Source organism: Triticum aestivum, chromosome 5B, assembly GCF_018294505.1.
Source record: "Triticum aestivum cultivar Chinese Spring chromosome 5B, IWGSC CS RefSeq v2.1, whole genome shotgun sequence".
NCBI classification, from domain to species: Eukaryota; Viridiplantae; Streptophyta; class Magnoliopsida; order Poales; family Poaceae; genus Triticum; species Triticum aestivum.
In genome coordinates, this window is record NC_057807.1 from 222,317,688 (window position 1) to 222,341,883 (window position 24,196).

Here is a 24,196-nt window from a genome sequence, read left to right on the forward strand (position 1 = left end):
GTTTATTTTCGTCCCACCACTTTCAACAGTTTATTTTTCGCTGGTTTTTTTCGTCCCCTCCCCCACCCCACCCCATCCCACCGGTTTAGTTTCGGGTCACCTATCACATAAAAAAAATTTAAACATATCAGAACTTTTCATGTTGGCGCAAATTATTTGGTAATGTCTTTATGTGAAAAAATCAATCACAATCAATCTCTGAAGACCAAACCTAAGCCTACCTTAAATCGCTCAATCATATTAATTAGGAACAAATGACCGATTTTAAAAAAATTAATGTGTCGCCGCTCTCTGGATCAAACTCCTCTTTCTATTGACGCCGCGTGTTTTCTCTCTTCCTCCAACCTGGCTAGGGTTCCCAGCCCCATCTTCTCCGCCGCCGCCATGTATTCCTCTCCGACCTCGCCTAGAGCAGCCAGCAGGATGCCACCGCCGTGGCCGCCTCTCTCCCTTCTCTTCTCTTTTTCCCTACCTTTCTTTCTCCTCTAAATTGCGTGCAGGTCCTCTCCGCAGGTGCTGCCATGGCCCGTCATGGAGCTCGCCCCCGTGGGATGCATGCCCCTCCAACGACGCCCTGTCCAGGTCCTTTGGATCCTGATTTGAGTGTGTTATTTTGCGCTCGATCCTAATTTGGACGGCATTTTTTTAGGCACTACGAGCGCACTGGACGGCAGGAAGGGCTGCGTCAAGGAGCGACGCATTGCTGTAAGCTTGTAACACACCATTATTGCTACTCCCACCTCGGTGGTCTATTTCATGGGTTGCAGATAGGATGTGATATTTTGCAGCGTGGACATCGCCTAGCGATCAGATTTGATGTTGAGAAAGACCCGGCAGGAAGATCTCATCCTGGAACCCAGGTGTGCTTGATTTGATATTGAGAATTCTACTTGATAGGTATGTACATGGATAGCGTACGGTGTATCCAAAGCTTTGCTTAACCTGAAATTTGTTAAAACTAATCTCTGGTTTAGTAGAAGCCCACAGCGGTTGCAATACTAGAGTTATATCTATTGTGGGCAACATTGAAAAATTGCATATATCTAATCATCGTATATGTTATCACCTCTGAAACTGTGCAACATTACTACAAGATAAATCCACGAAGCAGTGCAATACAATTCAAAGAATTTTTAAGCCTTTTTTGAGCAATTAGTCTCCACCTTTCATGGACGGAACGTGCTTTTGATCTTCTGATTAGTTCCTCCAGATTAGGTTTTGTTCTGCTGGTCAAAGGTTTGTACACGACTGACTTAGATTTGTTTTTCTTCATGCGCATTGTTAGAGTAATATCCATGCACTAATTTTTTTTTGCATTCTGAATTTCCTTCATGCAGCAGTGTACATGTTTCTTATGATGCACGTGTGCGTTTACCTTGTCAAGAAGCTTCGCGTGAATGTCAATGCCGATGAAGACAAATGTTCTCTGCTTCGATCCCTTCTTTTGATTTCGCAAAATGCAAAACACTAGGGTGTCTACAAATTTAGATCGTTGGTTCACCATCAGAAGCTTCGTGTGAACGTCAATGTCGACGATGACAAAGGTGCTCTGTTTCGCTCTCTTCTTCCGATTTTGCAAAATGCAAAACACCAGGGTGTCTAGAAATTGAGATCGTTGGTTCACCAGAAACACAATCAATATTATAAAATAGATTGCATGGATGCTTTATTTGTGTGTTCGATATAGTCTAATTTAATATACCATCGATGATGATATTGAATCTGCAACTCCGCCTATGTCTTCTAGGCATAGCCGGTCCCAAGCCCGGGTAAAGGAGGAGGGTTGTGATAGGCTTGGCGAGCCAACGTAAAAACTAGCCAGTCCCATAGGTATGAAACCCATTTGAGCGAGAATAGTACTAGGATGGGTGACCTCCTAGGAAGTCCTCGTGAAAGGGTTTCATATCTAAGGGTTGTGATAGGCTTGGCGAGCCAACGTAAAAACTAGCCAGTCTTTTGGGTATGTAACCCATTTGGGCGAGAGTAGTACTAGGATGGGTGACCTCCTGGGAAGTCCTCGTGAAAGGGTTTCATATCTAGCCTACCCCAACTTGTTTGGGATAAAAGGCTTCGTAAGTAAGTGATGATATTGAATCTGCAAAGAAAATATATACTCATTTTCTAATTGCATCTTTTAATCAGGAGCCCAGGACCTACCTTTAGGCAGGAAAGAGGGACAATCTTCAGTAAAGTACAATTTTCATGTCTTCTTATAGCATTTGACTAATGTGTTATGGTATCATTCTTCTACTTTCACAGCTATTACTGTGAACTAGATCGTTGATGGCGCGCGTTGCTGCGCCCGTCTATTTTGGATCTTAGTTGTTAGGTATATGATGTAATTTGTGTACACTTGTTTGCAATGCTTAGCATTGTTCTTTCTTATAACTTGTTCGTGTCTCCACTTTATTTTTCAACACAATATGTAACTGAGGAGACAACCCGGTTGATCTACAATAATGCTATGTAATTAAAGGACCAATCAAGTTGATCTAGAGTGGTGTTGTAAACTCACAAAGCATGAAGACTGGAAAACCTTTAAAAACATTATGTAGACTCACTGATGGTCAGTTATGACAATATAGGTCTGATCAAAACACCTCTCAAGTATCCAGTATATGCAGTCCTTTATGCAAAAAGATACTGACATGTTAAGCAACTTCCATATGATAGTACAAGTGATGAGGGAGAAAATGAATACTGATAATACTTGTAATTTCCACTGAAAATGAGAAGGGTACCAGGTAAAAGATGAGAGGGTAGGACGATTAGAAATACACAGATTATAAACAAACAAAGACATAGTGGTGGTGTCAACATATTTAGATTTGAGTTTTTCAAAGTATTAAGAAATAAATGTTTAGGTACAATAGTCCCAGAAACCTTGTAGTGACCTACAGTGAATTCGATCTATAAGAGATAACATAGATCAAGAGTGCAAAACCTTGCATTGTTTATAGTCTTCTCTTGTTTGTGCTACCCTGGTTGAACGTCAAAGAGAGATCAGAAACATACTATTTGGAACATCATGACTCCCCTTGTGTTAGCTCCTTGCCTATTTTTGTGTAATAATGATGAAGATTCTTAGAGGGGGCTTGCTGTGCTTACGATACAACAAATGCAGTATGGAGAAATCCCTACAGAACCAAAAACAAAGTGCCTCAATAGAAGGGATTCATAATTTCCGTCAGAGTTGCTTACACTATATCTAGATCAGGAATAGGGAACATACTTACAGTAGACCCCTGAAATTCCAAGAAGAGCTCTTGCATCCCATCGTTCACCATCTCCACCTTAGTCTCTCATCGTCCTGCAACAACCAAGAAACGCCGCCAAGAAAATCCAGATTAAAACCGAACCTCAAAAGAAGAAAGAAATCGTTTAGACCCATGAGGGAGGCCGAGTTCCTGGTAATGAGTCGGCCCTTCACGCCAATCCTGATGGCGCTCTGACTAACTCTTAAAAATGACATGGCTTTTCAAATTCAGACAAGCCAAAGACTATTGCTTTCATATAGATTTTTCATCCATCCATGTAAACAGAGAAGTATGCGAAAAAGTAAGATCAAGATATAACCATTGCATGTGAATTCTATTGCACCTGCTGACCGAACTTCCGAACAAATGACAGAAATAATAGCAGAAGCGGAGTGAGGTATACATCTGGTACCTTAAATCCTCAGAGAAGAAATATCCCAAGAATCAAGTGTTCCACTTCACAACATACTTTTGGAACAAATTTTAAATGAAATTGCTAGGGCCGAATTATAGGCTAGCCCTTTTTTCTGGTCTATTCGAAAATAAGCTGTGCTGTACATGAGCAACCGCTCGCCCGCGCAATCGCTGGATGTTTGTGGCCACCAGACTCGACTCTGGAACCGGTCCCATATTTGACTATGCAGGAAGGAGAGGAGGCTTCCCACGAAGAGATCCTGGAGCAAAGAACAGGGGAAGCATGAATTTGACAGGAGTATTCAGATTTCCAAATTGGATAAAAGGGGAGAGGAGTCTCCTTTACTTGCTTGATGTGGAACATGAGGCTGCCAGCCGTAGCGCAGCGCGAGAGAGCAGTTGCCGCCGCCGCCGCCGCAGTCGTTGCTTGGCTGGATTTCCCTCGCAAACTGATCGCGACCTTCAACCGGGCGATCCCCGCATCGCGCGCCATTGGATCGAGCCATGACCTTCGATCGATCCCGTTGACCTCCTTCTGCTAGTGACCGGGGCCTGAATCGGAGCGGCTGGATCCAGCCATGACCTTCAACCGATTCCGTCGACCTCCCCTCTGCCACTGTGCACTTTTTTCCGTGAGGTTAGCGACCTGGCCTGCACCCTCGGTTGGTTAGATGGTCAGGGAGGGTCTCGGAGATGGGCAGTTGGAGGCGCAGCGAGATGGACCTTGAAAGGGAGGGTGGCGACGGGAGATGGTTGCACGCACGTAGGATTCGCTCCACAATCGGGAAGGCCGCGCCACCGGTCATCTCTGATCGATCTCCCTCTTCTCTTCTGATGAGGTGAGGAGGAGATGGTGGGCGACGAGGTCGACGGATTTGGGGGAGAGGATAGGGGCGGAAGCCGGCTGCTAGGCGGCGTGAGGGAGACGAGGTGGTTGGCGGCGACTGAGGCGAGGGAGGGGAAGATGGCAGGACTTAGGAGACGAGGCGTCGAGCCGCCGACCGATTCGTTCCTCTTCTGTGTGGAACGAGCAGAAAGACAGATCGGGATTGGCCGTGCTCGTAACTGGGCTGCAAGAAATGGCCCAGTTTACCACAGTGCTTGATTTCAGCCTCTGGAGTAGCAGCCTAGGACAGTTGGGCCAGTTTTTTACAGATGCGGGAGAGATGCCAGTACACATCAGATCTAACGACGTTCAGATCGTGAAAACGGATGGCCAGAAACACAAATCGCTGTGAGGGCTCGCTTTAGGTGCAGTTATACTGTCCTTAACTAGATCGTCGATGGCGCGCGTTGCCGCGCCCGTCAATTTTGTCGATACAATAATAGAAACTTTCAGACTAAATAGTAAGTTTGCATAACCTAACCCATGTTAGCAATCAAAGAGGAGAAACTTAAGTCTTTGAACAAATTAGTGCGATAGCAGTCGGGCTAGTGTACACTTTCTTTCTCGATGATTTTGAATGCATATCAAGCTATAAAAATCTCTTTGTGAAGGAAAAAACACAACACACAACTTGTATAGGTGCAACTGCAACTGGTCTGATTGTATTATCTAGATGTTGTAGGAAATTCATGGCACGTGAAACATAAAACTGCATCAACATTACTATTATTGACTTGTTGCCCTTGCAAGTATTTTCAGAGCATCGCGTGCAGATATAAAATTAAATCGGAGCAATAGTGGTAAAAAGACTAAAAAAATCATCTGTACGACAACTGGCCGACAATTCATAATTTTCTGAATGGAGGCCCTTGATTCATGTTACCAACTAAACTACCAAAATACAATTTTATTTTGTGACATGTCAGTGCCACTTTGGTAACATTGAACTGCTAGCGAAGAATCATCTTAAGAAAAGTATGTGCCAAAAATGCAGAGCAATTCCGCTCACATGTACATACAGTTGTCACTTCAATTTGAAACATGGATAATATTTCTTAACTTAGTGAACCGCATGACATAGAAATCAACCCAATCCTGTCGAAACATACATTAAGTTGTTAACTAAACAGAGCAGCTAAAGATCTAAAGGCGGGGAAGAGGAATACAGTTGGGTGCCAGCAACCGAAGAAAGGCTGCCACACACGTAAAAAGGTGGCGATGAGTGCCGGCGGCTAGTCAAGGTCCATGTATCGTTGAGAATTTGAAGGACACAAAGATGGATGGCTGCAAGAAGATTAAATTGCTTGTTGGACATGATAAAAAATATATGAGAGCCAAAATTACATTAAGCAATAGTAAGAAGTTGATAAATTGTACACTATCACAATTGCGGCAAGACAAAGATCATTTGCTCACAAAGCAGAAAACTATTTAATCAGAATAGAAAAAATACAACCACACAGGTACTAATGTTAAAGGTGAATTAAAAAATAAAATGTCCGTCAGTGCATGATACGAGGTCATGGCCAGCTCATATTAAATAGCAGCGTTCAACATTGATCATGTTGAGTTGAAAGAGATCACCTGAATATAAATCCCACGGTCCCATAGACCGTGTTTTGCAAAACATCATGATGCAGTGATATAATGGTTGAAATTCTAAAAGGGTAACTTCTTATTTTTTTCAGTATTCTGCAATAGAAGAAAAGAAACACTCGGTATGGCATAACGAAAAATTGCAATAGTAAAATAATTCATATAGCTACAGCTGGTAGGTGAACAGTTCTTAGAGAGCGAACATCCAACCCGAAGTCCTAAATTAGCATGTTGGTAGTTGCTACTCAGTTTACAAATAGAAAAAACCAACCTAAATATCCAGGAATCACGTGATTCAAGCTATAGGTACTTATTTATTTTAAATAGATTTTTTTCCACCATGGCTGACACATATTGAATATCTATCAAAGAAATAACAATGTGTATTGCAAAGACAAGAAAGCAGGAGGACATACCTATTTAATCAATTCAGGGGCTTCCCTTGACTCGAGATTAACCTTGGCACCGATTTGAATAGGACTTCAGTTTTGGGAGGGAAATGCTGTCAACAGAGGCCCTTATCTTGCAACGTGAAGTTACAAATTTTCAGTTAGTTGCCTTTGATAGTAAAGTGGCAAGATCTAGCTAACTGTTTGAATGTATGTCATTCGTTGATATCAGAGAGATATTCATTAATAGATAGACACATTTATACAGAGGGGAATCAGGCAAGAGCAAGTACATGAATTACACTAATATGTATATAATTAACTACATCAGCATAGTTGGAATCAAACTCGAATAAGTAAGGATATCAAACTGATAAGCACAAAGAAATGATAGAATGAAGCAGTCTTCCAAATAAATCCTCAAACAACTTCCTTAACCACCTAGCTCATGTGAAAATTTTGGATATGCAAAACCACCTAGCTGATAACCTTTACCTGTCCAGATCATACATGACAAAAATAGCACATAATGAGCTCCACCTTTTCAAAAGATTGGTACCAGGGAATTCACAAATACTCATCCATTCAAAAGAAGTAAGGTTCAAATTAGTGGTTCGAGATCCATCAACCAGTGCAGGTAGGAGGCACATGAGTGTAGACGTACTGTTTAGGGGAGGATGGGAGTGGAAGCAGGGAGGCGTTCCACAAAAACTTGCCAGTAGCCATTCTGGAGTACCGTGGTGCGACCAAACATGGAGATGGGACCATAAACGTCTTTTGCATCCACCAGATCTTTCACCGCCAGCCGCCGGCCGCAGCGGCCATGTGTAGGGTTCGCACGATGCAAACTGAGGGATGGTGTTGGTGTACCTTGCACAGCCAGTTGCCACGGTAGAAGTCACGAGGAGCTCGCCGGCCATGCCGACGGAGAAGAACTCTTTCTCGAGGACCTCGGCATACTCGCCGTGCCCAGGGCACACCACTTGGGCTGGCGCTCGGCCACGCGGCGCATCTGCAGCATTCGGCGCTCGCGGAACGCCTCGATGTCGTCCGGGCCAAGACGCTCGAGTGCGGTGATGTCCTCGACCGCCTTCGCGAACGACAGGACCTGTTTCTCCAAGATCTGCCGTCGTTGGGACACGTCGCGTCAGAAAAAGGAACTGGGGAAACAGATGGAGGAATGGATTCACCATGGTGCCGAGGGTCGCCGCCCGCGTAGATCGGCCGAGGGGTCGCGGCGGCCGCGCTCCTCAAGCGAGCGAGAGGAGGGAAGGGGCGGCGTTGCTTCAGGCTCCTTCAACGGCGGTGCTGCTTCAGGCTCCTTTAGTGGCGGCGCTCTGCGGGACGGCTGTTTCGCCTAGGTCGCTCTGTGAGAGGGCGATAGTGGGCTGAAAAACGAAAAAGAGAGGGGCGAGCAAGGCGGAAAGATTGGGCTTGGGAGGTACATGGCCCAATGAACGACAGGCCACGGTTTCGGCTTCCAGAAAAGCAGCCCTCTGGCCCTGTTCGCGATTAGAGTGTTGGGGAACGTTGCAGAAAATTAAAATTTTTCCTACGGTTTCACCAAGATCCATCTATGAGTTCATCTAAGCAACGAGTCAAGGGGTGAGTTTGCATCTACATACCACTTGTAGATCACGTGCGGAAGCTTGCAAGGGGATGGTGATGATGGAGTCGTACTCGAACGTGATTCGGATCACCGATGACCAAGTGCTGAACGGACAGCACCTCCGCGTTCAACACACGTACGGGACGGGGGACGTCTCCTCCTTCTTGATCCAGCAAGGGGAAGGAGAGGTTGAGGAAGATTGCTCCAACGGCAGCACGACGGCGTGGTGTAGTTGGTGCAGCAGTACTCCGACAGGGCTTCGCCAAGCACATACGGAGGAGGAGAGGTGTTGGGGAGGGGAGGGGCTGCGCCTTGGAGGTGTGTGTCCAGCAGTCCTTCCCTCACCCCTCTATTTATAGGGGAAGGGGCAAGAGGGGGCGGCCCCTCTAGATGGGATCTAGAGGGGGGGGGGCGGCGGCCAGGGTGGGGGGACTTGCCCCCCAAGCAAGGGGGCGCCCCCTTTAGGGTTTCCCCCCCAACCCTAGGCGCATGGGCCCAAGGTGGGGGGCGCGCCCAGCCCACCAGGGGCTGGCTGCTATCCCATGCGGCCCCATGTGGCCCCCCGGGAGGGGTGGCCCCTCCCGGTGGACCCCCGGAACCCCTCCGGTGGCCCCGATACAATACCGATAAGCCCCCGAAACTTTCCGGTGTCCGTATAACAACTTCCCATATATAAAACTTCACCTCCGGACCATTCCGGAACTCCTCGTGACGTCCGGGGTCTCATCCGGGACTCCGAACAACATTCGGTAGTCACATACTAGTCTTCCTAACAACCCTAGCGTCACCGAACCTTAAGTGTGTAGACCCTACGGGTTCGGGAGACACGCAGACATGACCGAGACGACTCTCGGGCAATAACCAACAGCGGGGTCTGGATACCCATGTTGGCTCCCACATGCTCCTCGATGATTTCATCGATTGAACCACGATGTCGAGGATTCGATCAAACCCTGTATACAATTCCCTTTGTCAATCGATACGTTACTCGCCCGAGACTCGATCGTCGGTATCCCAATACCTTGTTCAGTCTCGTTACCGGCAAGTCACTTTACTCGTACCGTAATGCATGATCCCGTGGCCAACACCTTGGTCACCTTGAGCTCATTATGATGATGCATTACCGAGTGGGCCCAGAGATACCTCTCCGTCATACGGAGTGACAAATCCCAGTCTCGATCCGTGTCAACCCAATAGATACTTTCGGAGATACCTGTAGTGCACCTTTATAGTCACCCAGTTACGTTGTGACGTTTGATACACCCAAAGCACTCCTACGGTATCCAGGAGTTACACGATCTCATGGTCGAAGGAAGAGATACTTGACATTGGCAAAGCTCTAGCAAACGAACTACACGATCTTTGTGCTATGCTTAGGATTGGGTCTTGTCCATCACATCATTCTCCTAATGATGTGATCCCGTTATCAACGACATCCAATGTCCATAGCCAGGAAACCATGACTATCTGTTGATCACAACGAGCTAGTCAACTAGAGGCTCACTAGGGACATATTGTGGTCTATGTATTCACACGTGTATTACGATTTCCGGATAATATAGTTATAGCATGAATAAAAGACAATTATCATGAACATTGAAATATAATAATACTTTTATTATTGCCTCTAAGGCATATTTCCAACAGTCTCCCACTTGCACTAGAGTCACCAATCTAGTTACATTGTGATGAATCGAACACCCATAGAGTTCTGGTGTTGATCATGTTTTGCTCGCGAGAGAGGTTTAGTCAACGGATCTGCGACATTCAGATCTGTATGTACTTTGCAAATTTCTATGTCTTCATCTTGAACATTTTCACGGATGGAGTTGAAACGACGCTTGATGTGCCTGGTCTTCTTGTGAAACCTGGGCTCCTTGGCAAGGGCAATAGCTCCAGTGTTGTCACAGAAGAGTTTGATTGGCCCCGACACATTGGGTATGACTCCTAGGTCGGTGATGAACTCCTTCACCCAAATCGCTTCATGCGCTGCCTCTGAGGCTGCCATGTACTCCGCTTCACACGTAGATCCCGCCACGATGCTCTGCTTGCAGCTGCACCAGCTTATTGCTCCACCATTCAACATATACACGTATCCGGTTTGTGACTTAGAGTCATCCGGATCTGAGTCGAAGCTAGCGTCGACGTAACCCTTTACGACGAGCTCTTCGTCTCCTCCATAAACGAGAAACATGTCCTTTGTCCTTTTCAGGTACTTCAGGATATTCTTGACCGCTGTCCAGTGTTCCTTGCCGGGATTACTCTGGTATCTTGCTACCAAACTTACGGCAAGGTTTACATCAGGTCTGGTACACAGCATGGCATACATAATAGATCCTATGGCTGAAGCATAGGGGATGACACTCATCTCTTCTTTATCTTTTGCCGTGGTCGGTGACTGAGTCGAGCTCAATATCACACCTTGTAACATAGGCAAGAACCCTTTCTTGGACTCATCCATTTTGAACCTTTTCAAAATCTTATCAAGGTATGTGCTTTGTGAAAGACCTATGAGGCGTCTCGATCTATCTCTATAGATCTTGATGCCTAATATATAAGCAGCTTCTCCAAGGTCCTTCATTGAAAAACACTTATTCAAGTAGGCCTTAATGCTGTCCAGAAATTCTATATTATTTCCCATCAAGAGTATGTCATCTACATATAATATGAGAAATGCTATAGAGCTCCCACTCACTTTCTTGTAAACGCAGGCTTCTCCATAAGTCTGCATAAACCCAAACGCTTTGATCATCTCATCAAAGCGAATATTCCAACTCCGAGATGCTTGCACCAGCCCATAAATGGATCGCTGGAGCTTGCATACTTTGTTAGCGTTCTTAGGATCGACAAAACCTTCCGGCTGCATCATATACAGTTCTTCCTTAAGATGCCCGTTAAGGAATGCCGTTTTGACGTCCATCTGCCATATCTCATAATCATAGTATGCGGCAATTGCTAACATGATTCGGACGGACTTCAGCTTCGCTACGGGAGAGAATGTCTCATCGTAGTCAATCCCTTGAACTTGTCGATAACCCTTAGCGACAAGTCAAGCTTTATAGATGGTAACATTGCCATCCGTGTCCGTCTTCTTCTTAAAGATCCATTTGTTTTCTATCGCTCGCCGATCATCGGGCAAGTCTGTCAAAGTCCATACTTTGTTTTCATACATGGATTCTATCTCGGATTTCATGGCTTCAAGCCATTTGTTGGAATCTGGGCCCGCCATCGCTTCTTCATAGTTCGAAGGTTCACCGTTGTCTAACAACATGATTTCCAGGACAGGGTTGCCGTACCATTCCGGTGCGGAACGTGTCCTTGTGGACCTACGAAGTTCAGTAGCAACTTGATCCGAAGTACCTTGATCATCATCATTGTTTTCCTCTTCGGTTGGTGTGGGCATCACAGGAACATTTTCCTGAGCTGCACCACTTTCCCGTTCGAGAGGTAGTACTTCATCGAGTTCTACTTTCCTCCCACTTACTTCTTTCGAGAGAAACTCTTTTTCCAGAAAGCATCCGTTCTTGGCAACAAAGATCTTGCCCTCGGATCTTAAGTAGAAGGTATACCCGACAGTTTCCTTAGGGTATCCTATGAAGACGCATTTTTCCGACTTGGGTTCGAGCTTTTCAGGTTGAAGTTTCTTGACATAAGCATCGCATCCCCTAACTTTTAGAAACGACAGCTTAGGTTTCTTCCCAAACCATAATTCATACGGTGTCGTCTCAACGGATTTAGACGGTGCCCTATTTAAAGTGAATGTAGCTGTCTCTAGAGCGTATCCCCAAAATGATAGCGGTAAATCGGTAAGAGACATCATAGACCGCACCATATCCAATAGAGTGCGATTACGACGTTCGGACACACCGTTTCGCTGAGGTGTTCCAGGCGGCGTGAGTTGTGAAACGATTCCACATTTCCTTAAGTGTGTGCCAAATTCGTGACTTAAATATTCTCCTCCACGATCTGATCGTAGGAACTTTATCTTTCGGTCACGTTGATTCTCCACCTCATTCTGAAATTCCTTGAACTTTTCAAAGGTCTCAGACTTGTGTTTCATTAAGTAGACATACCCATATCTACTCAAGTCATCAGTGAGAGTGAGAACATAACGATATCCTCCGCGAGCCTCAACGCTCATTGGACCGCACACATCGGTATGTATGATTTCCAACAAGTTGGTTGCTCGCTCCATTGTTCCGGAGAACGGAGTCTTGGTCATTTTGCCCATGAGGCATGGTTCGCATGTGTCAAACGATTCATAATCAAGAGACTCTAAAAGTCCATCAGCATGGAGCTTCTTCATGCACTTGACACCAATGTGACCAAGGCGGCAGTGCCACAAGTATGTGGGACTATCGTTATCAACTTTACATCTTTTGGCATCTACACTATGAACATGTGTAATATTACGCTCGAGATTCATTAAGAATAAACCATTGACCATCGGAGCATGACCATAAAACATATCTCTCATATAAATCGAACAACCATTATTCTCAGACTTAAATGAGTAGCCATCTCGTATTAAACGAGATCCAGATACAATGTTCATGCTCAAACTTGGCACTAAATAACAATTATTAAGGTTCAAAACTAATCCCGTAGGTAAATGTAGAGGCAGCGTGCCGACGGCGATCACATCGACTCTGGAACCATTCCCGACGCGCATCGTCACCTCGTCCTTCGCCAGTCTCCGTTTATTCCGCAGCTCCTGCTGTGAGTTACAAATATGAGCAACGGCACCGGTATCAAATACCCAGGAGTTACTACGAGTACTGGTAAGGTACACATCAATTACATGTATATCAAATATACCTTTGGTGTTACCGGCCTTCTTATCTGCTAAGTACTTGGGGCAGTTCCGCTTCCAGTGACCCTTCCCCTTGCAATAAAAGCACTCAGTCTCAGGCTTGGGTCCATTCTTTGACTTCTTCCCGGCAACTGGCTTACCGGGCGCGGCAACCTCCTTGCCGTCCTTCTTGAAGTTCTTCTTACCCTTGCCCTTCTTGAACTTAGTGGTCTTATTGACCATCAACACTTGATGTTCTTTCTTGATTTCAGCCTCTGCTGACTTCAGCATAGAAAACACTTCAAGAATGGTCTTTTCCATCCCCTGCATGTTGTAGTTCATCACAAAGCTCTTGTAGCTTGGTGGGAGCGACTGGAGGATTCTGTCAATGACCGCCTCATCAGGGAGGTTAATATTCAGCTGGGTCATACGGTTGTGCAACCCAGACATCTTGAGTATGTGCTCACTGACAGAACTGTTTTCCTCCATCTTACAACTATAGAACTTGTCGGAGATGTCATATCTCTCGACCCGGGCGTGAGCTTGGAAAACTAGTTTCAGCTCTTCGAACATCTCATATGCTCCGTGATGCTCAAAACGCTTTTGGAGCCCCGGTTCTAAGCTGTAAAGCATGCCGCACTGAACGAGGGAGTAATCATCAGCACGAGTTTGCCAAGCATTCATAATGTCTTGGTTCTCTGGGACGGGAGCGTCACCTAGCGGTCCTTCTAGGACATATTGTTTCCTGGCAGCTATGAGGATGATCCTCAGGTTCCGGACCCAGTCCGTATAGTTGCTGCCATCATCTTTCAGCTTGGTTTTCTCTAGGAACGCGTTGAAGTTCATGTTGACATGAGCGTTGGCCATTTGATCTACAAGACATATTTGCAAAGGTTTTAGACTAAGTTCATGATAATTAAGTTCTAATCAAATTATGAACTCCCACTCAGATTAGACATCCCTCTAGTCATCTAAGTGTTACACGATCCGAGTCGACTAGCCCGTGTCCGATCATCACGTGAGACGGACTAGTCATCGTCGGTGAACATCTTCATGTTGATCGTATCTTCCATACGACTCGTGTTCGACCTTTCGGTCTCCGTGTTCCGAGGCCATGTCTGCACATGCTAGGCTCGTCAAGTTAACCCTAAGTGTTTTCGCTGTGTAAAACTGTCTTACACCCGTTGTATGTGAACGTAAGAATCCATCACACCCGATCATCACGTGGTGCTTAGAAGCGACGAACTGTAGCAACGGTGCACAGTTAGGGGAGAACACTTCTTGAAATTTTGTAAGGGATCATCTTATTTACTACCGTCGTCCTAAGTAAACAAGATGCATAAACATAATAAACATCACATGCAATTATATAGTTGTGACATGATATGGCCAATATCATATAGCTCCATTGATCTCCATCTTCGGGGCTCCATGATCATCTTGTCACCGGCTTGACACCATGATCTCCATCATCGTGTCTTCATGAAGTTGTCACGCCAACGACTACTTCTACTTCTATGGCTAACGCGTTTAGCAATAAAGTAAAGTAAGTTACATGGCGTTCTTCAATGACACGCAGGTCATACAAAAAATAAAGACAACTCCTATGGCTCCTGCCGGTTGTCATACTCATCGACATGCAAGTCGTGAATCCTATTACAAGAACATGATCTCATACATCACAATTCATCATTCATCACAACTTCTGGCCATATCACATCACATGATCAATCGCTGCAAAAACAAGTTAGACGTCCTCTAATTGTTGTTGCATCTTTTACGTGGCTGCAATTGGGTTCTAGCAAGAACGTTTTCTTACCTACGAATAACCACAACGTGATTTTGTCAACTTCTATTTACCCTTCATAAGGGCCCTTTTCATCGAATCCGCTCCAACTAAAGTGGGAGAGACAGACACCCGCCAGCCACCTTATGCAACTAGTGCATGTTAGTCGGTGGAACCGGTCTCACGTAAGCGTACGTGTAAGGTTGGTCCGGGCCGCTTCATCCCACAATACCGCCGAAGCAAGAAAAGACTAGTAGAGGCAACCAAGTTGACAAGATCCACGCCCACAACAAAATTGTGTTCTACTCGTGCAAAGAGAACTACTCATAGACCTAGCTCATGATGCCACTGTTGGGGAACATTGCAGAAAATTAAAAATTTTCATACGGTTTCACCAAGATCCATCTATGAGTTCATCTAAGCAACGAGTCAAGGGGTGAGTTTGCATCTACATACCACTTGTAGATCACGTGCGGAAGCTTGCAAGGGGATGGTGATGATGGAGTCGTACTCGAACGTGATTCGGATCACCGATGACCAAGTGCTGAACGGACAGCACCTCCGCGTTCAACACACGTACGGGACGGGGGACGTCTCCTCCTTCTTGATCGAGCAAGGGGGAAGGAGAGGTTGAGGAAGATTGCTCCAACGGCAGCACGACGACGTGGTGTAGTTGGTGCAGCAGTACTCCGACAGGGCTTCGCCAAGCACGTACGGAGGAGGAGAGGTGTTGGGGAGGGGAGGGGCTGCGCCTTGGAGGTGTGTGTCCAGCAGCCCTCCCCTCACCCCTCTATTTATAGGGGAAGGGGCAAGGGGGGCGACCCCTCTAGATGGGATCTAGAGGGGGGGCGGCGGCCAGGGTGGGGGACTTGCCCCCCAAGCAAGGGGGGCGCCCCCTTTAGGGTTTCCCCCCCAACCCTAGGCGCATGGGCCCAAGGTGGGGGGCGCGCCCAGCCCACCAGGGGCTGGCTGCTATCCCATGCGGCCCCATGTGGCCCCCCGGGAGGGGTGGCCCCTCCCGGTGGACCCCCGGAACCCCTCCGGTGGCCCCGGTACAATATCGATAAGCCCCCGAAACTTTCCGGTGTCCGTATAACAACTTCCCATATATAAAACTTCACCTCCGGACCATTCCGGAACTCCTCGTGACGTCCGGGATCTCATCCGGGACTCCGAAAAACATTCGGTAGTCACATACTAGTCTTCCTAACAACCCTAGCGTCACCGAACCTTAAGTGTGTAGACCCTACGGGTTCGGGAGACACGCAGACATGACCGAGACGACTCTCGGGCAATAACCAACAGCGGGGTCTGGATACCCATGTTGGCTCCCACATGCTCCTCGATGATTTCATCGGTTGAACCACGATGTCGAGGATTCGATCAAACCCTGTATACAATTCCCTTTGTCAATCGGTACGTTACTCGCCCGAGACTCGATCGTCGGTATCCCAATACCTTGTTCAGTCTCGTTACCGGCAAGTCACTTTACTCGTACCGTAATGCATGATCCCGTGGCCAACACCTTGGTCACCTTGAGCTCATTATGATGATGCATTACCGAGTGGGCCCAGAGATACCTCTCCGTCATACGGAGTGACAAATCCCAGTCTCGATCCGTGTCAACCCAATAGACACTTTCGGAGATACCTGTAGTGCACCTTTATAGTCACCCAGTTACGTTGTGACGTTTGATACACCCAAAGCACTCCTACGGTATCCAGGAGTTACACGATCTCATGGTCGAAGGAAGAGATACTTGACATTGGCAAAGCTCTAGCAAACGAACTACACGATCTTTGTGCTATGCTTAGGATTGGGTCTTGTCCATCACATCATTCTCCTAATGATGTGATCCCGTTATCAACGACATCCAATGTCCATAGCCAGGAAACCATGACTATCTGTTGATCACAACGAGCTAGTCAACTAGAGGCTCACTAGGGACATATTGTGGTCTATGTATTCACACGTGTATTACGATTTCCGGATAATACAGTTATAGCATGAATAAAAGACAATTATCATGAACATTGAAATATAATAATACTTTTATTATTGCCTCTAGGGCATATTTCCAACATAGAGGTCGATCTGATGGACAGAAATGTCCTGAACGTGAAATTGGACGGCCGAAAATCCAAATCGCTGTGAGGGCTCGCTTTAGGTGCGGTTATACTGTCCTGAATATGTTGACCTCATGTCTTATCATCATTTGAGCTTACTTCGATATTACTAGTTCTAAATCCAACAAGATCTTGAATATTTTTTCACTTTGCCCATTCAAAAATTTGTTCACCTAGCATCATTCATGATGTAAGCTTTGATTTGAAAAACAACTTCTAATGTTATAGGAGAGACAAAGAAGAAGGTTAGGGAGAACATGCCCAAGAAGCTCAGAGATAAGGCAGAGGTTGAGGACACATAGGGAAAGCGTTGAAGGGGAAGAGAAGCAATCTCAAGCATTATGAGCATGGGATCACAGAGCGGTCGATCAGGGCGGTCGAGAGCAGGCGTGCAGGAGAGGAAGTGAACCGGGGAGAGGCAACGGGGGGCCATCACCAGGAAGGCAGCAGGTGGCATGCAACATTGGCTTTATCTCTTATGTTCGCCAAGGTGGCCGGTTGTTTCCACAACATGTTTGGATTGTCATGTTGTTCTAGTCATGTAGGTGTTAGAAGGGAGAGAGGGGTTTGGTGGAATACTTTGATGTATTGCTTGAGCCTCGTGGGCATATATATAGGAGTACAATCATCTACTTGGAGTACAAGACAAGCCAGAACAAATCCTAGTCTATCTCGTCTTTCCTAATAAACATTATACTCAACATCCCCCCGCAGTCACAATGGTAGCGACGCAGACGGTGAGACTGGAGAAGAACCCGAAGGCAAGCCGACGGACACCCCCCCATAGTCGGAATGGTCGACGCATCGCGGAGTCCATGGCTGGAGTGAGAACCGACGAGGTTGCTCAAGCAGGCGGTAGCCCTTTGTGCCATTTGTCGATGTAGCCGAGAGCGTGGGTGGTGGAGCCGTGGTCGAGGTAGCCGTGCGAAGAATGCCGTGGTCGATGTCGAGTTGGGGTAGCCGGTGTCGAGGAGGTCGCCATGGAGCCGCGGGCGCAAGAGGGCGCCGAGTTAGCATGGGCGCATTGGTGTCTAAGTAGTGGTGCGCCGGGAAGAAGATGTTGTTGACGACGCGTCGCGACGGGTTTGCCAAGCCCGGGGACACATCGTAGATGAAGGCACGCACCGGTGGTGCCAGCACCGAGCATGCGTAGACGGATGAAGACGAAGTTGACGAAGCGCCGACTAGGCTTGCCAATCCCGGGGACACGTCGTGGATGAAGGCACGCATCTGTGTTGCCAGCACCGGGCATGCGTAGACGAGGGACCTGCACGAGCTGTACGCCATGTCGAAGAGGTCGGAGAGGCCAGCAGAGAAGGACTCGACGACGGTTGCGGCGCCAGTCGGCGCGGGGCCAATGTCGCCCGTGGTTGTCAGAGTAGATGAAGCGGTCGGGGTAGATGATGGCGACGCTGGCGACGAGCTGGTGCTGGACGAAGACGAAGGGGGTGGACGGGCGGCGGCGGCTATGGAGGTAGCGGCGGCGGCGGCAAAAGAAGAGCGGCGGCGGCGGCTATGTTAGGAGTGCGGCGGCGGTGCTCGAAGTAGGCGAAGAACCCCGACAGCGTGACGAAGACCGGCGCGGGCGGTGGCGTTCCCGCGCCAAGGGAGACGGCGCGGCGCATACCACGGGAGGTCGACGCGCGATGACGGTGGAGTGGACCGCGGGCCGCGGCACTACGGCCCGAAGGGGTGACGCAGCGGCGGCAGGCAGGTCGGGACGACGGCGGGAAGACCTCGGGGCGGCGACGGGGACCGCGGGCCACGACGCTGCGGCCCGAAGGGGCGACGCAACGGCGGTTCGCGTGTCGGTGCAACCGCGGGGACGGCCTCGGCACAACGGGGTGGACCGCGTGCCACGCTCGCTACGGCCCGATGGGGCGACGCTGCGGCCCGAAGGGGCGACGCAACGGCGGTTCGCGTGTCGGTGCAACTGCGGGGACGGCCTCGGGACGGTGGCGTGGACCGCGTGCCACGCTCGCTACGGCCCGATGGGGCGACGCAGCGGCGGCGCGAGGGTCGGTGCAGCCACGGGGACGGCCTGGAACGGACGGCCTCGGGGCGGCGGTGGACCGCGGGCCGCGGCACTACGGCCTGAAGGGGCGACCCAGCGGTGACGCGGGTTGGTGCAGCCGCGAGGAGAACCACGTGGCGGCGGCGCTGCGGCCCGATGGGGCGACGCAGCGGCAACCCGATGCTCGATTGGTGGAGAGGCGCGCTGAACTCGGGGACGATCTTCACGGGTCCTGCGGAGGCGCGCGTAACCGACGGGCCAGGTCGGTCGTGCGGCGTAGATGAGGCGGATCGCGGCGGCGGGCGGGTGATCAATCCGATCGCGCGCGAGGTCGGGGACGCCGCTCGGTGGAGGCGCGGTGGCGGCGCGGTGGCGGCGGAGTCCGAGATGAAGCCGGCGGCGGCGGGCGGTAGGGCGGCTATGATTGGCCACAACATGGCGCGAGGCCGATGGGTCGGGGTGATGCAGGAGTCCCGGTCGGAGCAGGGCGGTGACGGCCGACGTAGGTCGACGGGCGGACCGTCGCGCGAACGGCGGCGGTGAAGGGCCGCAGCATGACGCGAGGCCGCCGGGTCGGGGCGACTGGCGGGCCGATGCGCGGACGACGCGCGAGGCCGTTGAGTCGTGGTGACCGACGGGCAGACGCGCGAACGACGCGCGAGGCCGCCGGGTCGGTGAAGAAGCCGGCCAATCGCGCTGGTGTTGGAGTAGAGGCGCACAGGGTCGACAGCGGCGGCGGGCGACGCAAATCGGATCACATAGACCGGAAAAACAAAAAGTAGACGCCGGTCAAAGCGACCGACGGGAGAGAGAAAACCCGGATCAAAGGATCGGGAAAAAGGACTCTCTAGGGCAGCCGGCCAACATGGCCGACGGACGAACCCTAGGTACGGGCGGCGCGGCCCCCGGCGGCGGTCATGAAAGCCGACCGCCCCAGGGGCGGCGCGCAGGTGCGGAAGCGGCGGTGGCTAGGGTTTAGGATCGACTTGCTCTGATACCATGTTAGAAGGGAGAGAGGGGTTTGGTGGAATAGTTTGATGTATTGCTTGAGCCTCGTGGGCATATATATAGGAGTACAATCATCTACTTGGAGTACAAGACAAGCCAGAACAAATTCTAGTCTATCTCGTCTTTCCTAATAAACATTATACTCAACAGTAGGGTCGAAATTCTTTCAATGCAATTATCTTAGTAAAATCACATGGTAATCTTCTGCGCTCTTGTAAAGAGTGATTATTTTCTTAATCTTAATATTGTGATTAATCAACCAACAGTGTCGTATGATTTAAAGTTTTTTTAAGACTTTTTCAACCAATTAATCTGCACCTTTGTTCATTGACGGAAGGTGCATTTCATCTTGTAATTAGTTCCTCCGGATTATATGTTTTGTTCTGCTGGTCAAAGGTTAGTATATGACTGACCTAGAATTGTTTTTCTGAATTGTGTATGAAATATCTTGGCGTTTGTGAATCTGGTGGAACAAATGATGTTTAGACATGATTATTTTTCTCCATAGTTTACTGTCTACATCGTTATTATTATTCTCCTAATAGTCACACTATCCAATTCATAAAAGCGCATTATGATTTGAGAATTTGGGGATGTGGATGAGACATATTTGTACCAAACAAATTTCTTACAATCCCATATAGAACCATCCTTTTCTTTGTAGGGAAGCAAATATTTTGGGTTGTATCATATTAAGGTGAGATGTAATGAATCAATATGAGGTGTTGGAGTAGACTTGGAAGGGCTCTTTGGCTCTGCATTCAAGGTGAGATACAAGGTTGAGAACAAGAGGTTATTATAATTCCAGCCATGTTCGTTGCTCTCCAGGATCTTCTGAAGTATGGCTTTCAGGTATGTCTCCAAGATTGTAAGGGATATGACATTGCCTTTGTTTTGCTCAGGAATAAGTGCTCTTGAATAACAAAGGTTTGTTCTTGTTCAGTAATGGTTGGCCACCACATTTTCTTTAGGGTATGGCTAACCAAGTCTTAGTCAAGTGGCATAGTATGTAAGAAAGAAAAAAGATTAAGCTGAAGAAAAAGTTTACATAGTTCTCCATGTAAGATCTAACGAATGTAGCATCGATTAACACTTAACCAAGTCTTGGTCAATTGATATTTAGCAAGACTGTTTTTATTATATGAATTGTTTTTACTGCTTGCATGTGACAGCCGGAGCAGCAGTTAGGATTCTATTTGTTCTTCTATATTCGGTAGGACAGACTCGAGTTTCAGCATGGATTATGTTCCATTGTATTCTAAAGTACCCAATGAAGGTCTCTAATAACTCTAAGTAGCAGCAACAAGTTGGCCGTCATACTAGTCAGCTATATGAGTACTTTATGTTATTTCAGATCATACACCAACCCCTCCTCCCCTATTTGTGTATATCTATAGAGAGATATATCCTTGGTTATCTTTCTCATCTTTTGTAATACACCAACCTCTCCTCCCCTTGCCCTCTGCCGTATCTTTGAACTTTCAATGTTATGGATTATCTTTTAACTACGTTATGGTAATGCTCTTTTGTTTCGTTTCAGAGTTATAAAGAAGTAATCAACTAGGAGCATATTATATATTGTTCATATCAGTTCAAGTGTTCAGTACTGGGCCATGGTTCAGTTTAGTTTAGTTATTCTGTTTTGCCACCTGCACCATCATGCAATGATTTTTAGTTCAATGACATGCCCATAGGTTGACAAGACCGATGATATGTTCTCCAATTGATTTATATTTCCATTTGCACTAATTACAACAATTTTCATCTCATGTACATGCTCAGAACATCCACGATCTTGTCTGAAATTTTGTTACCAAAATTACAAAGTGATTTGCTCGCAAATTGACATGGATGGACTGCTCTCAAATTGACAACTATTCAAATTAGTTTAAAATCTCAGCTCAACATTTGCTCCTAAATCTGAAGCTTGTATGTCCTACTCAAATGGACAACATCTGGTGTGCTAAATCTGAAACTCAAATCTACTCCTTTTGTTGACGTGTGTGTATGATCCAGTATATCATGCTCAATCGACAGTCCCATGGCGGAGTTGTCCTGGTCATGCCTACATGTTCGTCGACCTTCATCCATGGCCGTCGTACCTCGATGAAACACATGGCGCTCACTTGACACCTTCGGCGGTGGCACGAGATGACGGTGTGCCGCTGCTATACGGTGACGCGGCGCTAGCTTGGCGCATCCTGTTGTGGTGGTGTGGGAATGGCATTGGCGGTCACCATTCATCCATGGCCACCGTACCACACCCAAGAGATGGAGCGCTCGCTTGGTGCATCCCTTGCCAGGACCTCGATGGCGTGGTGAAGCCACGAGCGGTGATGCTACACTCGCTTGGGGTGGAAATGTGGTCTCCCTCCCACCATGTTGTGGCAGCGGCAATCGCTCTCCCACCCACAACAGAGCTCATGGGCGCTGCCAGCGGCAAGTCATGTGTGACGGAAATGAAGGGGTTAGGCGTCATTATTTCTTTTTCTTGAGGTGTGGGTTGTTCAGGAGCCATTATACATGTTTAACATGGAAGGGGTCTTGAGCAGACTGAAACCTATGGACAGATGAGATCTTGAGCAGTCTGAAACTGGAGCAAGAGTTCAATATTATTGGTGGTATTCTGGTATCTTTATGTCCTCAAATACCTATGAAAAGTGCATTCGTGAACTCCGTATAGCATGGTGTCCCCAAACCGAGACAATATTGTAACAAAATTCCCCATAAGGTCTGCATCATTTGTATTAAAGTCATTGCTATTTTCTGACAAACATGCGTTATAGATGGTTTTGCACTTGTGCTCCCTACATCTATCAGCTGATGAAATAACTTGCTATTTCATTGTTTTTTGCCAATATGTTTGTACACTCAACTTTAGCTCTGAAATTAGTACAATAGATAATTGTTTTTATAGGGAATTATTTCATGGTACAATGGAAATCTCAACTTGGGCTTTTACATATTTATTGAATATATATCTTCATCTGTATAAATTGTTATGGTTATTTTATAACTTATGTTTTTACAGTGGTTTTATGAAACGAGTTATAATGTTAATTCTTTTTTATCATTGCAATGCACAGGCGTATGTGTTAGGGCATATTATTTCTTTGTAAGCCGTCAATTATTGATAGATCGCATGTCTCATGCTTAAGAAGATTGCCTGCCGATGGCGTATAAAGTCAGAGATGGCATCTCCAGTGGTCTCATTCTTGTTTGTTTTGACCACGTACACACTATAATTTAGCTCACATGGAGTTTATTTATCTCTTTCGCAAATTTACCTATCGGTTTTCTCTCTCCTGGATTTCTTACACTCCCTACCAAAAGAAAAAGGGTCCGCCCATCTGGTCAACGGATCCCTCCCCATCTCCCAGAAAAAGCTCAACTTCCAACATGATCATACACACACGAAAAGATCTCTCCTCTTCCTATGTTTTCCTTGCAAAATTCATAACATAATCGAGACATTCCTCCATCTCCTCCTAATTATGAATATCTACAACCGGTTTTTTGGCAATAAATATTTTGTTTGTCCACTTCTTTTCCTTCCCTTGTTTGCCACACATGTGGCTGCCCTAGCAGATCCGGGTCTTCAAAGGCATAATTTTACTTCGGATGGCAATTTTCCGTTTGGATGCCAAGTTTTAATTTTTTAGGGTTTTTTTGGATATCAATTTTAGTTATAAAAATGTCAGAGCGGTGTTACTTGTAAGAATAAGGTAGCATGTATTAGCGTACATACGTGATGTAATCCTAACCTTCCTATCTGCACCTCCATATCTATTCTTTCCTTTTAAACTAGGATTAGATCTTGGAGGACAAGTATAGGCTGGCAATGTAACTGTATATATGTGTGCCCTCTGGGCCTCTAATGCATGCGATCATATTCTCCTAAACTATCTAGTCTACATGGTATCAGCTTTTCTTTCCTTCCTGTGACTTGCTTCCGCTGCACCCCTAGCCACCAGCCCTGCCCGTCGCTGCTGCCATAGCCATGGATTTCGGCGACTTCGCCTCTACTCCCAACTCCTCCCTCGCATCCGGGTCCCAACCCTCCAACCCCTTTGCCGCTAGCTCTGTCAATCCTGCTGCTCCTAGTGCCACCGCCATCCAGCTCATCAACATACGCAACCACGTCACCGTCATCCTCGACTTCGACGAGTCCAACTTTTGCATCTGGAAAACCTTCTTCAACCTCACTTTCCGCAAGCTCGCTCTTCTCGATCACATTGATGGCTCCGTTGACGCTCTTATGGCGCTGGGTGACGTCGAGTGGACCCAGATCGATCAATGTATCGTCTCCTGGCTATACA

The 24,196-nt window shown here is 47.3% G+C and overlaps 3 long non-coding RNA genes across 7 annotated transcripts; 1 reads left to right on the plus strand and 2 right to left on the minus strand.

Annotated features, from left to right (window-relative positions):
- The first annotated feature begins 34 nt into the window (after positions 1 to 34).
- Positions 35 to 2,388, plus strand: LOC123111093 (uncharacterized). The gene is made up of 2 exons (XR_006454089.1): positions 35 to 582; positions 650 to 2,388. It is a non-coding gene; the product is annotated as an uncharacterized lncRNA (long non-coding RNA).
- Positions 1,157 to 4,774, minus strand: LOC123111094 (uncharacterized). 2 transcript variants are annotated; one of them, XR_006454091.1, is made up of 3 exons: positions 4,018 to 4,774; positions 3,233 to 3,931; positions 1,157 to 3,137 (listed from the first exon to the last, which is right to left on the minus strand). It is a non-coding gene; the product is annotated as an uncharacterized lncRNA (long non-coding RNA). The 2 variants fall into 2 exon arrangements; XR_006454090.1 differs by having other exon boundaries at positions 3,237 to 3,931; positions 4,018 to 4,773.
- Positions 4,775 to 5,518: 744 nt separating this feature from the next.
- LOC123111092 (uncharacterized) lies at positions 5,519 to 7,946 on the minus strand. 4 transcript variants are annotated; one of them, XR_006454087.1, is made up of 5 exons: positions 7,733 to 7,946; positions 7,207 to 7,665; positions 6,570 to 6,675; positions 6,142 to 6,249; positions 5,519 to 5,841 (listed from the first exon to the last, which is right to left on the minus strand). It is a non-coding gene; the product is annotated as an uncharacterized lncRNA (long non-coding RNA). The 4 variants fall into 4 exon arrangements; XR_006454086.1 differs by lacking the exon at positions 6,142 to 6,249; XR_006454085.1 differs by having other exon boundaries at positions 6,570 to 7,665.
- Positions 7,947 to 24,196: the final 16,250 nt, after the last annotated feature.